The 14,265-nt window shown below is 43.1% G+C and overlaps 1 protein-coding gene across 2 annotated transcripts in view; it reads left to right on the forward strand.

Annotated features, from left to right (window-relative positions):
* The first annotated feature begins 820 nt into the window (after positions 1-820).
* The window catches only part of BAK1 (BCL2 antagonist/killer 1), a 53,992-nt gene continuing 40,547 nt past the window's right edge, over positions 821-14,265 (forward strand). The window contains exon 1 of one of the 2 annotated variants that reach the window (XM_089673593.1): positions 821-962. The gene's annotated coding sequence lies outside the window, so the exon portion shown is untranslated. Of the gene's footprint in view, positions 963-4,076; positions 4,097-14,265 lie in introns of those variants that run through there. The other variant, XM_089673594.1, reaches the window with a different exon arrangement.

A 14,265-nucleotide genomic window follows, 5' to 3' on the forward strand; every position in this document is an offset into this window, starting at 1 on the left:
TGGCGTGTGTATATCAGTGCTCTCCCTCCTTTCAGGCGGTGTGTGTATATCAGTGCTCTCCCTCCTTTCAGGCGGTGTGTGTATATCAGTGCTCTCCCTCCTCTCAGGCGATTTGTGTATATCAGTGCTCTCCCTCCTCTCAAGCTGGCATGTGTATATCAGTGCTCTCCCTCCTCTCAAGCTGGCGTGTGTATATCAGTGCTCTCCCTCCTTTCAGGCGGTGGGTGTATATCAGTGCTCTCTCCTCTAAGGCTGGCGTGTGTATATCAGTGCTCTCCCTCCTTTCAGGCGGTGTGTGTATATCAGTGCTCTCCCTCCTCTCAGGCGATTTGTGTATATCAGTGCTCTCTCTCCTCTCAAGCTGGCGTGTGTATATCAGTGCTCTCCCCTCTCAGGCGGCGTGTGTATATCAGTGCTCTCCCTCCTCTCAGGCAGTGTGTATATCAGTGCTCTCTCTCCTCTCAGGCGGCGTGTGTATATCAGTGCTCTCCCTCCTCTCGGGCGGTTTGTGTATATTAGTACTCTCCCTCCTCTCAGGCAGTGTGTATATCAGTGCTCTCCCTCCTCTCAGGCAGTGTGTATATCAGTGCTCTCCCTCCTCTCAGGCAGTGTGTATATCAGTGCTCTCTCTCCTCTCAGGCAGTGTGTGTATATCAGTGCTCTCCCTCCTCTCGGGCGGTTTGTGTATATTAGTACTCTCCCTCCTCTCAGGCAGTGTGTATATCAGTGCTCTCCCTCCTCTCAGGCATTGTGTTTATCAATGGTACACACAGACAGACAGCATTTCCTCTGAATATGCAGCACTTCTTGTAATCCGCCCCCTCATCGTCCTGACCATGAAGTGTTAACAGAAGGGCCGGCCCATTGCCATCCTCCAGGAAGGAGTCAGCGTGGGGTGCAGGACCTGTCTTCCGTCCTAAGTCAGACTTCTAGGGCTGTGGAAGGAAGGGAAGATCCTTAGGGTGAGTGTTCTGGCCAAGTGTCAGCTCTTGGGATCAGGCTGATAAAGCCATATTCTAGAGAAGTGCATCGCACTGGGTGGAAGGTTTGTGTGGCAGTGTGTGTTATCTCTGGTCCTGTGTAGAGAGCTGTGACTTCCAGCCAGGGGGCAAGCCTGTCCAATGAGATGTCACAGATGTGTCCATCCCGAACTAACACTGATTGTGGAATGCTTTCTCATACAACTGACCACTCTTGTATGTGATATACATGAGTGCAGACAGGAATATATGTGCATTTTAGTACACACTAAGGCTTCATGCACACTGGGCTTAGAGTGTTACTAAACTCACATCAGTAAGGCCCCTTTCACACAGGGCAGACCGGTCAGCAGATCTGCTTGCTCAGCGGGCGATCTCTCTGTTGATCCCCCCCCCCTGAGCAAGCGGATGACAGGTCCATGTCCGCTCCGCTGCTGCAGAACAGACACAGTCTTCTCTAGGTGGTCGGATGGAAACAGACCGCCTGTCTTGTTTTTATCTGACTGCCATCCCATCCAATCTAACTGGACAGAAAGGGAATGGATCCCCATCCTTCTCTTTTTGGCGAATCGCATTGGATATCGGTGGGTGTAAACAGACACCTGTCCGTTTACACTCCAGAGAGGAGAATAGAGGTTCTGATCGGGTCCATCTGCCTGTTTTTTCAGAACATCTATGTGAAAGGGGCTTAGAAAAATCAGTCTATATGCAGTAAAGCATGCTTGGTATACTCATTGTGGAACCTAAGGGGATAGAACAGAGCTCTAGGAGTCACTGTGCACATGCTCTGTTTAGTGTGTTGTATTGCTAGAGTTTTTTTTTTTTTTTTCTCTTTGTGATGGTGCTTGACTGAACACTGATAGAAGTCACAAGACTGCTCTAACTGTTGATGAGAAATGGTATTTAGCAGTTTATATTTACTAAAATAATTGCACTTCCATGTTGTGTGTACTGTGGGAGACGACATATAGTGAATGCAGGGTCCTGGGTTTAATAACACTTTAAATGTCACTACTGTTACAGTCTGTAGAAGCAGCTCAATGCTATCCTATGTTCCCATGCACATTAGGATGGTTAGAGGCTGAAAAAAAACAACATTCTGGTTTGCGTATTTTAGAGGTGTTTCCTGACAAAAAAAAAAAAAAAGCTAAACGTGCCTAAATATTGTACTAAAATCCTCTATATGAGCATTTTTTTCTGATAAGTGAACTGTTTGTTTTTTTTTTTAAGCTCATTGTGCAAAGAGCCTAAAGCTGCCGTTTAACCCATTTGTTACAGCTTTAAGGTGGACCTTATAGTGTTTCTAAACCCATAACAGTAAAATCAGTCTGTATATGCAGTAAAGCATGCTGGTTATACTCACTGTGGAACCTAAGGGGTTAATCCTCTGCATTGTTTAAAACAGCTGTTTGATCCTGACTTCTCTGATCCTCCCCTACTTCTACTGTCCCCAATCCATCTGCATATAGTACAGAGCTCTAGGAGTCACTCTGCACATGCTCAGTTTGGTGTGTATTGCTAGAGAGGTTTTTGTTTTTTTTCTTTGGGAAGGTGCATGTAATCAAAAAAGGGCCAACTAACCCTGTCCAGACAGAGGGTCAGGGGCCATGCAGCCTCAGGACAGTCAGAAGAGAATGAAAGCTCCTCCTACAAGCGTTAACCAGTGCTTAACCAGACACCAATAGAAGTCACAAGACTGCTATATACTGCTGATGAGAAAAGGTATTTAGCAGTTTATATTTACTAAAATAATGGCAGTTCTGTGTACTGTGGGCGACCAGATATAGTGCATACAGGGTCCTGGGTTTAGTAACACTTTAATACCCAGCCACACCCAGATATATATGTTGCTTTTTTTTTCTGGGGCGCACTTTAACTGTGCCCCCAAAATTGTGACCGAGCTGTCAACGTGAGCTCGCAATCAACTGCCATCAATCGGGATCCGATAGGACAGGCTCCTGATGATCTCACCACTGTGCAACCATTTACAGCGCCACTTGATCACAGGCTACCAGCCTTGGAAATCACAGTCCACTTAAAGCGGAGTTCCAGCCGTTTTTGTGTTTATTAAAAGTCAGCAGCTACAAAAACTGTAGCTGCTGACTTTTAAAAAACACCCACTTGCCTGTCCCAGTTCCAGCAACGTGCTCACCCACGCCGTCCCTTTTCTCTCTCTTCTCTCCCCGGCGCCAGCATCTCAACTGTGGGCACCAGGCTGTGACAGCTTGTGACTTCACAGCTAGATGTCCACTGCGCATGCACAGGTTGAGCTGCGCATTCTGATTCGTCCAACAGTCTTCTGGGACCTGTAAATGTTCTCAGGAGACTGCAGGAGGAAAGAGGGAGGCCCGAACTTCCGGATCACTTCGCCGCAGCAAAGTCAAAACCAGGTATCCGTTGTAGGGGTGAAGAAGGCAATCAAACGAAGCTTCCACTTTTGGGTGGAACTCCACTTTAAAAAGGCTGGCTCCTGACATCAGCAAGCGGTTAAAGTAGTACTAAAGTCTAACACTCTTTTTCAGCATCAGATGTATATAGGCCAGTTGAGTGGAGGGCAGTGCTTTAATATTTAAAATGTGCAGAAAGAAGCTGGCCATACACTAGAATTTTGTTGGAAATGTTCACTTAAGAGTTATTATTATTATTATTATTACATCGAGTTTATATAGCGCCAAAGGGTTTGCTCAGCGCTGTACAATAGAGGGGGGGACAATACATGAAACAGTACAGCAACAACAAACAGCACACGAGGGGTTAGAGGGCCATACTGAGTTTGTTCTCTTTGCTAATCATTCATAGGACAAAATTGACATTCATTTTTGAACTTCTATCTGTGATTGTGGTGTTCATTCAAGAAAGTCCATTCGCTGCAAAATGAAAGTAAATATTTTTTAAAGTATTCTTGCGTAACATTCATCATGTTGCTGCCTGTCCAAGTCAGTCCAGGCATGTGTCTCTCTCCCGGGAGCATGCACGTAAGGGTGGCTCTGTATTACCCTGCAAGGCAATGGAGCCAACCTAGGAGAGGAAACTTTCAGAAAGGATATTAGGATCTGATCAATAACAAAGAGATGCAAGTTTTTAAAGAGGAAGCAGCTGACAAGGCAAGTATCCAGGTAAGCTGCTATAATTCCCCTTAAAATGTTTTTAACATTAATGTGCGTGTGATTTTCCTTCCCAGATTCCTTCTTCCCCACGTCATGAACATGCTAATAACGTGTTTAAAAACATATCATATTTTAGACACAGTGATGTCATCACTGGGTCTCTGTCCTTGTCTATTCAATGCAGTCAAATCATAGCTGGTGGATGGGGCTGTACATAATGTCCTGAAAACATCACAGCATCCTGTCTCAGTACTCTTCTCTAGGCCATTAGCTCATTTGCAAGCAGTGAACTGGCTTTTGATAGTATATCAAAACTGCTACATTGTATTTTATTGAAATCTGTTTTTCCTGTTGCTGTAGTTGAAGGTATGCTGACTGACAATAGAAAAATCTGTATTGTATAACTGTTTTAAAGTCTGGTCATTCATTTTATATGACCATAACTGTTAGATCATGATGCTTGTACAACGTCCTGCCTGTGCACTGAATGAAAAGTACTTGTATGTTCATCTTAAAACAGAGTTTTGTTTTTTTTCTTCTTATGCCTTTTATATTTGTGTTTTTGGATTTGCAACAAAATATTATTATAAACTCTAGGCTGTTTATCAAATACTCTATGTAGGAAAAACAAATAGTAAATGCTGCTTTGTAGATGAAAAGCAATGTGAATAAGCTAAAAGCACTTACTAAGGGCGGCCATACATGCATTGAAATTCAGCAGTTCACCAGGGACCGGCCAAATGTTCATCCATGTATGGTCAGGCTAGTTGTACAGAAGTCGATCTACTTCTGTACAGCCAGCCTGTTGGGTTTTTCCCAACAATCAATGCTGCCGGCTATAGCCAGCAATGCTGATCAGTGTATTCTGACAATGGGGATGGCTGCTGTCTGTCAGAATACAGTAACTCGGAAGTGATTTCCCCATCAAAAACAACTATTAATGTATGGTCTGCCTTAATCCTGCCGACCATGATATTTAACCTCTTCCTGTTGATGTAATACATTTATAAGGTGGCAGGGCTGGTTGTCTTCATCACCCAGTCACTGCACAAATGTATCCATGGGTGTTCTGAGAGCATGCTCACTGCGCACTTCCAGCACACCTACCAAACTGTCATTGACAGTTCCCAGTATCTCTTTGATGTCAGAAGCCAGCAGGATGGGCTCCTGATTGTGTGACTGATGTGACAGCTGATAATAGTTATGTGATCTGGAAGCCTCCTTTTCCTCATGACATTAAAGGCAGGTTCACCTAGGAGTTGCACAGGAATGCACTGAGGTTTCACATGCATTTCTATGGGGTGCATTACCGCTGTATCATGTCATCTGGTGCAGCAAATGCAACTGCGGTGCATTTTGAACGCAGTGTGGAAAACGCACATGGAACTCTGGTTTCCCACACCATGTTCTGGTGTGAACTGGCCCTAATGCTCTCTTAAAGGATAAGGTCACCTTTTGTAACATGTTACATCCATAGTTAGGATGTAACATGTTACAAAAGAACCGGTCCCTGATTCCCTGTTTTGACAGCTAGTGGTGTATCTTCTGCCCCCCACTAGCTGTCACAATTTAAAAAAAACGTGTCCGTGCGGGGCTCCACAGTATTTTGTGATTGGGAAACTACAAGTCCTGACAGCTTTTTGAGCTGTTGACTTGTAGTTCTCAATGTGGTAGTTCATTGATTCTTTCTGTCAGAGTATTTCTGCTTGTCCATAGGAGATACAAGCACACAGATACACTGACTGGTCTGCTGATCACTGGTGCAATCCTTTTCAGGCTCCCAAAACAAAAAAATAGTAAATGCACATGTGCATTTATTATTTTTTGTTAAAAGGTGACCTTATCCTTAAAAGGTCAAGTTGCCAAAAAGAATGAAGCTCAAATTAAAGACTTTGCCGCATCCTACAATGTAAAATTTGACAAAAATTAGCTGCATGGTCGAGTTGCCAGAAAGAAGCCTTTACTGCGGCAGTGCCACAAAAAAGCCCAGTGAGGCGTGTCAAGGTGTTGTCGGGCATATTGTAACCGGGCTTTTTTGTGGCATTGGCGCAGTAAAGGCTTCTTTCTGGCAACTCGACCATGCAGCTAATTTTTGTTCAAATATTGTCATTTTGTACTCCTTCAAAACAACCACACCATCTTTTTCCAGAGCAGCCTGTATTTCTCTTGAGGTTACCTGTGGGTTTTTCTTTGTGTCCTGAACAGTTCTTCTGGCAGTTGATGCTGAAATCTTTCTTGGTCTAAATATGCTTGGTACCAAGAGACCCCAAAATTTCCCACTTCTTAAAGTGTTACTAAACCCACAACAGTAAAATCAGTCCGTATATGCAGTACAGCATGCTTGTTATACTCACTGTGGAACCTAAGGGGTTAATCATCTGTATTGTGTAAAAACGCTGTTTGAGCCTGACTTCTCTGATCCTCCCTTCTCTGATGGACGAAAGTAGCGGGGAACTCTCTCTGTCAGACTCAGATTCTGAGTATGAGCCAGTTGAAAGCAGTGGGTCAGCAACGGAATTTGAGGAGGAGAGAGTTCATATAAAGAGGTTTAGGAGATCTGAGGAGGAGCAGGCATCCACCAGTAGCACAATGGCGAGTCGAAGCAGCGCAGCACTCCCAGAAGATAGGCAGGCATCCACCAGTAGCGCAACAAATCCTGCTGCCTGGGTGATTCCTTCCTGCTGCCTGGGTGATTCCTTCCTGCTGCCTGGGTGATTCCTTTTGCTGTTGCTGACCACATCGCTGCTTGCTGCCTGGACTAATGCTCTCCTCTGTGGACAACTGTGCTACTAAATCCAAAGGTCATTTTTTTGTTTACCCTTTGCTCAGCAGAATTTATTTTTGAGGCGTAATTCTTGGTGTGTACATACTATGTGTTAGAAAAATGTTTCTCAACCTTTTTTCAGTCGTGGCGCCCTAGAAAAGTATTTTCATTCATGAGGCACCCGTGTCCAGGGCTTGCTTCGCGTTACTGTGTGTTGTGGAACGCTCGCAAAATCGTACTCCTTCCTGACACGCAGACAAATTCTCTGCTCTTTAGGGGTACCCCCATACATTGGCAAATGTAGGGTGTTTTTGTGTAGTGCAATTTTAAAACTAAGGTCAAGGACGACTTTTCCTGCATTTCTGCTGGTAAAGCAGCTCATTGAAATGAATGGGCTGCCCTACACACAGCGACACAGATGTGAACCAAGGGCCTGTTCACCTGTGAGGTTGGAGGGCAGTAAAACCACACAATTGCTTTTACCACCCCCAACTGCTCCCCTTTTAGCTGCAGAAACAGCAGCTGGGGGTGTACACATGCTGTTGCCGCAGCTGGAAGTATACCTCCAGGTGAATGGGGTTGAACTACAACCACCCCGCAACTGTGTGCTCATTGCACACAGTTGTGGTGTGGTGAAAACCGCAGATAATGTGCACAAAAGACTGCATGCTGCACCCACACTGTGGCCAAACTGCAGCAGGGAAACGTGTAAGCAGAATACAAAATAAAAAGAAGTGTATTACAACATTTTAGAAAGTAATGAAAACCACATCGCAAAAAAAAAAATAAAAAAAAAATATATTTTTTGTTTGCTGTGTGGTTTTCATTACTTTCTAAATGTTGTGCTGCACTTTTTATTTTGTATGCTTCTTATACATTGCCCTGTTGTAGTTTGGCCACAGTGTGGTTGCAGCGCAGGGTACCTGTGTTTTTTGGGCACATTACCTGCAGTTTCCTATATAGACTCTATAGGAAACCGCAGGTAACGAGCACAAAAAACACGGGTACCCTGCGCTGCAGCAGGGCAATGTGTATGAAGCATACAAAAATAAGTGTAGCACAACATTAGAAAGTAATGAAAACCTCAGTAATGAATCACCGTCATAGTGTGTACTTCCCAGAGCTCAAATGCTCCGAAGAAAAGCTGTCTTTTTCTGCCCTCTCGCACGCCAGCATGTGCCGCTTTAGCTACGGACAGAAGAGCGCCAAAGAAAAGCTGTATTTTTCTGCTCTCTCACACGCCAGCATGTGCCGCCTCAGCCACAACTGCTGACAGAAGAGCACCAAAAAAAAGCTGTCTTTTTTTTCTGCCCTCTCACATGCCAGCATGTGCCATCTCAGCCTCAGCTCCCGACAGAAGAGCAGTCCACCGCAGCTAGAGCAGGTCGCTTACCGCACTCCCAGAAAATCACGTGGGACGTGATGATGTAATCGGTTACCAGGATGCAGGTGGGTTGCACCGCTGTAAAGAAAAAACATTGCTGGTGGTGAGAAAAATCTATTTTGCATAGATTGGGGAATATTTTAGCTATTTTCCCACGCCAACCCTAGGGACACCTCGTGGCACCCCAGGGTGCCGCGGTACCCTGATTTAAGAAACGCTGTGTTCGAAGCCTGAAGGTGTTACTTGGATGTTGGGCTTCTGGATGTGGCCAGGCTGTGGAAAAGTCTTACACATGTGGTTGCCCCAGAAGAATGTATTTTGGGGTGTAATTTTTGGTATGTACATGCTATGTGTTAGAAATATCTTATAAATGGACAACTTTGTGTAAAAAAAAAAAAAAAAAATTTCATCTTCTTTCCACGTTCTGAAAACTTTTGGAAAACAATGACATGTTCAATAGACTCGTTATGCCTCGTAGAATATGCATTGGGGTGTTTGCGTTCCAAAATGGGGTATTTTGTGGGTAATTCCATTCTCCTGGTGCTCCAGGGCCTTCAAAAAGGTGATATGTAGTCAAGAAATGAGATGTGTATTTTTATGCCTCCAGAACACCTGTAGGTACTACTTGGATGTTGGGCCTCTGGATGTGGCCAGGCTGTAGAAAAGTCTTACACATGTGGTATCTCCATACTCGGGAGGAGTAGCAGAATGTGTTTTGGGGTAAAGCTGCAAGCAAGTATGCATATGCTGTGTGAGAGGAATAACCAGTTAATATAACAATTGTGTGGGAAAAAAACACATTTAGTTAATTTTCCAAAGAATTGTGGGAAAAAAATTACAGGTTCAAAAAACTCACCATGTGTCTTACTAAAAACCTTGGACTGTCTACTTTGCAAAAAAGGGTTATTTGGGGGGGTTGTACTGTCCTGGCTTGTTAGTGTCTCAAGAAATGAGAGGCCATCAGTACATCAGGTGTAAACAATTTTCAGTGATTGGTACCATAGCTTGTAGACTATATAACTTTTACACAGACCAAATAATACACACTGATCGGGATTATTTTTACCAAAGCAATGTAGCAGCATACATTTGGGCCCAAATTTATGAAGAACAATTACTCCTTTGCAAAATTTTATAACAGAAACTATTGAAAAATTTGTGGTTTTTTTTGTTTAAATTTTTCGGTCTTTTTTAATTTATAGCGCAAAAAATAAAAAACCCAGTGCTAATTAAATACCACCAAAAGAAAGCTTTATTTTTGTGAAAAAAAGGACATAAATTTTATTTGGGTACTTTGTTGCATGACTGAGTAATTATCATTCAAAGTGTGAGAGCGCTGAAAATTGGTCTGGGCAGGAAGGGGGTAAAAGTGCTCTGCTGAGGTGGTTAACAAGTGATTGAACAGTACTGACTGGCATATTCAAGGCTTTGGACATCTTTTTATATCCTTTTTCATCTTTATAAAGTTCCATTACCTTGTTATGCAGGTCTTTTGACAGTTCTTTTCTGATCCCCATGGCTCAGTGCCATGGCTAGCCTGCTTGGTGCATCCACCTGAGAGTAAGAAACGCATTGACTATTTTATACACAGACACTAATTGCAATTTAAAAAGCCACATATGTGGGAAATTAACCTTTTTAATTGCAATTTTAACCTGTGTCTATACCAAGGCCACACGTTCCAGGGTATGTAAACTTTTGGTCAGAGATATTTGGGTGATTTCTGTTATCATTTTGATGTAAAAAAGAATCAAACAACTCTTTGATAATATGATCACTACCCTTAAATAAAACAGTTTTTCAGCACAGTCAGCCACATTTTCAATATCAATGTCGACATTTCACAGTTTCTGCCAGGGTGTGCAAACTTTTGAGCACAAGTGTGTGTGTGTGTGTGTGTGTGTGTGTGTGTGTGTATATTATATGTACTATAGTGCCAAAAGTATTGTGCCGCCTGCCTTTACACACACATGAACTTTAATGGCATCCCAGACTTAGTCCGTAGGGTTCAATATTGAGTTGGCCCACCCTTTACAGCTATAACAACTTCAACTCTTCTGGGAAAGCTTTCCACAAGGTTTAGGAGTGTGTCTATGGGAGTGTTTAACCATTCTTCCAGAAGTGCATTTGTGAGGTCAGGCACTGATGTCGGACAAGAAGACCTGGATCGCAGTCTCCGCTCATTTCATCCTGAAGGTGTTGAGGTCAGGTCTCTCTGCAGGCCAGTTTAGTTCCTCCACCCCACACTTGCTCATCAATGTTTTTATGGACTTTGCTTTGTGCACTGGTGCGCAGTCATGTTAGGACAGGAAGTGGCCATCCCCAAACTGTTCCCACAACGTTGGGAGCATGAAATTGTCCAAAATGTCTTAGTATGCTGACACCTTAAGAGTTCCCTTCGCTGAAACTAAGAGACCAAGCCAACCCATTAAAAACAACGCCACCATAATCCCCCCTCCACTAAACTTTAGACTTGGCACAATGCAGTCAGGCAAGTACTGTTCTACTTGCACCCCCCAAACCCAGACACATCTACCGGATTGCCAGACAGAGAAGCATGATTAATCACACTAGAGAACACGTCTCCACTGCTCTAGAGTCTAGTGGCAGCATCCTTTACACCACTGTATCCGACACTTTGCATTGCACTTGGTGATGTAAGGCTTGGATGCAGCTACTTGGCCATGGAAACCCATTCCATGAAGCTCTCTATGCACTGTTGTTGTGCTAATCTGAAGGCTACATGAAGTTTGGAGGTCAATAGCTATTGCCTCTACAGACAGTTGGTGACTTCTGTGCGCTTCAGCATGCGCTGATCCCACTCTGTCATTTTACATGGCCTACCACTTTGTGGCTGAGTTGCTGTTGTTCTCAGTTGTTTCCACTTTGTTATAATACCACTAACAGTTGACCGTGGAATATTTAATAGCAAGGAAATATTACGTATTGCACAGGTGGTAGCCTATCACGATACCATGCCTGAATTCACTGAGCTCCGGAGAGCGACCCATTCTTTCACAAATGTTTGTAGAAGCAGTCTGCATGCCTAGGTGCTTGATTTTATACACCTGTGGTCATGGAGGTGATTGAAACACCTGAATCCATTGATTTGGAGGGGTGCGCCAATACTTTTAGTAATATAGTTTGTGTGTTTATATATGTTAGTCCTGACCGAGAGCTGTCTCCTGTGCTAGAAGAGCACAGTGAACATGGTCTCAGCACAGAAACATTGGCTGCCAGGTAATGCATATGTGCGGTGTGTGGGTGTAAAAGCCTACCCTTTTGCTGCTGCAAGGTGGCAACAGGTTAATAAAAACTCTTCTTAATATTCTGATAGCTCTGATTATTATTATGTTAAATGTACCAGAATAAATAAAAATTTCACTTTTTTTTGTATTTTCTTATTGGTTTTTTATATTTATATATATATATATATATATATATATATATATATATAACATAATTGTATCTGACAATTACACTATTAAATAGGTGACTCTGCAGATCTTGGCTGGTTACGAGGTGAGGGGTCTATGCAAATTCAAAAAAAATATTATGTCAGATTTTAGTGTTCTCTTTCCAAATACTATTAGTCAAAAGTACTTGACTTAAAAACATCTCTTTATGCAGAGTGACACTCTCGGAAATATTGGGCTATAAGTGAGCTGTGATATAGCTGTTCTGGATACACAGGTGACCATTGAGATACAAAGAGATAATGTGCATCGCTATACCTGTTAACTTGACATGAGGAATACAAGTCATATATGGATATGATGGACCTTAGAGAGAACATGTAGATTTCTCCTGCAGGATAAAGTTACAGCTTAGCTGTACACCAGGCTCCCACCAACACAATAAAGGTTTATATGAGATCTATCAGAATGCATCAGGGACACAGAGATTATTATAATTTACCCAGTCTACCCAACTGCCCCCCATTTCCACCAATAAAGTGTTACTAAACCCACAACAGTAAAATCAGTTTGTATATGCAGTAAAGCATGCTTGTTATACTCACTATGGAACCTAAGGGGTTAATCATCCAGATTTTATAAAAAGGCTGTTTGATCCCGTCTTTTCTGATCCTCCCCTTCTACTGTCCCCAATCATCTGTTGATAGTACAGAGCTGTAGGAGTCACTCTGCACATGCTCAGTTTAGTGTGGATTGTTGGAGAGGTTTATTTTTCTCTGGGAGGGTGCATGTGATCAGCACAGGGCCAGTCAGCACTGTCCGGACAGGGGGTCAGGGGTCATGCAGCCTCATAGGACAGTCAGAGCAGAATTAAAACTCCTCTTACAAGCTTTGACCAGTGCTCGGCTGGACACTGATAGAAGTCACAAGACTGCTATATACTGCTGATGAGAAAAGGTATTTAGCAGTTTAAATTTATTAACTTTGCTATCTACGGGGGAGGAGTAATTGTGGGGTCCAACATTTTAGCATCACTGACACTTTAGGATTTAGAGCAGCGTTTCTCAACCTTTAAAGCACAGAGGAACCCTTGATATAACTATCTCAGGAAGCCCCTGCTAAAATATTTGATACATCAGTGAGAAGAGTGCTCCTTACACTTGTTATCATTGGGAAAAATTATCCCCTTACAAATAGCCAAAAAGATCCAGACCATAAATTTGTACCTGAATTGTCTGCTTTCATATTGGCGTAGTGTGTTACCAATTGTTTTCTTGGTGACTGTGGTCCCAGCTGCCTGGAGATCATTGACAAGATACTCGTGTGTAGTTCTGGGATGATTCCTCACTGTTCTCATGATCATTGACGCTCCACCAGGTGATATCTTGCATGGTGCACCAGACCTAGGGAGACTGACAGTTGTTTTGTGTTTCTTCCATTTGCGAATGATTGCACCAACTGTTGTCACCTTCTCACCAAGCTGCTTGGCGATAGTTTGGTAACCCAGTCCAGCCTTGTATAGGTCTACAATCTTGTCCCTGACATCCTTGGACAGCTCTTTGGTCTTGGCCATGGTGGAGAGTTTGGAATCTGATTGTTTGATTGCTCCTGTGGACAGGTGTCTTTTATTGTCTAGGGTGGTCTGCATGCAAATGCAGCCTATGTAGTAGCACCTACATATTAACGAATTTTGAAATTTGAATGAACTTCCCTCATGAGCCAGCCGACTGCTTGTATCAAGGCTGAGGATTTTTGGTAGGAGTACTGATGCATGGTGCTGGAATATTGTCAGGAAGCCATGTACCGAACCCTGCTGTCCCCTCCTACCAGCCATTGTCTGTCTGTATTACATAGAGAATCACAGGGACCCACTGACTGCATCTAAAATAAGGTATAGAAATAATTACAATAATTTACCAGTAGCTAAAAATGTTATCACATGGCGTAACCAGTGAAGGGAGATTAAGCTTTAAATTTAGCTTTCAGCTTAAGTCTATCCTAATTCACCTCTAAGTTAGGGATCACTAGATCTCTTGCCAGTGGAAATGCTCTCCCCTTCTAGTCTAAATCTTGAATCTGTTCTTGTGCCAAAAGAAAAGATGGCAGCTGTCCACTATCTAACAATCATAGGCCTGTGTAATGGTTAATGGAAAATTCCCCTAGCATCTGAGGCTTCATCGCCCTCAATTGTTTGAGTTCACAATAATGCTATTTAGAGTGAAAAATGCCCCAGTCACCTTTCCGAAGGTCGTAAATGACTTGGTGGGTGGGCTTGGAGCATTCATAGTCAGTAATTTCCCTGGATGACATTGCAGTGTTCAGCCCAACCTAGAAAGAATATCTTACACCTGTCCATGGGGTATTAAACAAAAGGTCATCTGTTTTATCTGACTATTTGGCCCAGTAAGTGTCAGGTAAACCAGAAGTTCAATATTTGGGGAACAAGGAAGAGGGAGGTACTTTGAGTTGGGAAAGGTCTAGGCCATTAAAGCCTACCACTCAATCTAAGAAGCAAGTTATTTCATTTTTGGCGTCAGCTGGCTACTATAGCAAATTTAGGGCTTTGGCCAAACCATTGACTAACAAAACCTCTGCACAGGGTGAGGTGGAGTAT

The sequence above is a fragment of the Staurois parvus genome, unplaced genomic scaffold, assembly GCF_062004578.1.
Source record: "Staurois parvus isolate SC_StPar_1 unplaced genomic scaffold, SC_StPar_1.0 ptg000142l, whole genome shotgun sequence".
Lineage (NCBI taxonomy): Eukaryota > Metazoa > Chordata > Amphibia > Anura > Ranidae > Staurois > Staurois parvus.